Source organism: Sardina pilchardus, chromosome 24 (genome assembly GCF_963854185.1).
Source record: "Sardina pilchardus chromosome 24, fSarPil1.1, whole genome shotgun sequence".
NCBI classification, from domain to species: Eukaryota; Metazoa; Chordata; class Actinopteri; order Clupeiformes; family Clupeidae; genus Sardina; species Sardina pilchardus.
In genome coordinates, this window is record NC_085017.1 from 20,731,419 (window position 1) to 20,732,154 (window position 736).

Below are 736 nucleotides of genomic sequence, written 5' to 3' on the forward strand. Positions count from 1 at the left end.
TCCAGGGCTTCTTGCGAGCAGGGAGTCAGCTAAGTCCACATATGTTAATACTTGCCCGTTTTCATAAGACGAAAAATATCGATCGCTAAATTAGTTTTTTTCCCTTCATGAAAGCCAAGTCTGTTGTGGTGGTCACATCGGCTTTATGGGCTTGAAGGAGCAGAGAGAGGGTGAGAGACCGAGACCGAAAAAATGACAAATAAAAAAGGGAGGAAGAGAGAAGAAACGGAGAAAGAAGAGAGCGAGAGAGAGGGAGGAGAGCCCGTGTTGAAAGCTGCAGCTTGAGCTTTGTTAGTCCAGTGCACATCTGCGAAAGCGATTGCTGCAGCAGTGCACAGCACATGGGGATGTGGATGAAGATAAATGTCCTGTGACAGGTCGAGATTGGTCGGACTAGCTGTGTGCGTGTTTAAACTGTTCCACATGGTTCCGAGCGGAGACGAGCGCGCGCGCGTGCACACACACACACACACACACACACACACACACACATACACTCATACACACCGCCTGTGGGACTTGCAGAGACTCACAAAGCCCCAGCGCATAAACACACGCACACACACACACACACACACACACACACACACTCACACACATCCACACACACAAGGACCAAATGAAAGACCACAGAGAGACATTGAGAGAAGCAAAGAGAGTGTGTGTTTGCATAGCTTTTTTACTGTACCAGACTTTGCTCTGACTGGCAATGCTGCATCTTGAGTATACTTTAGGA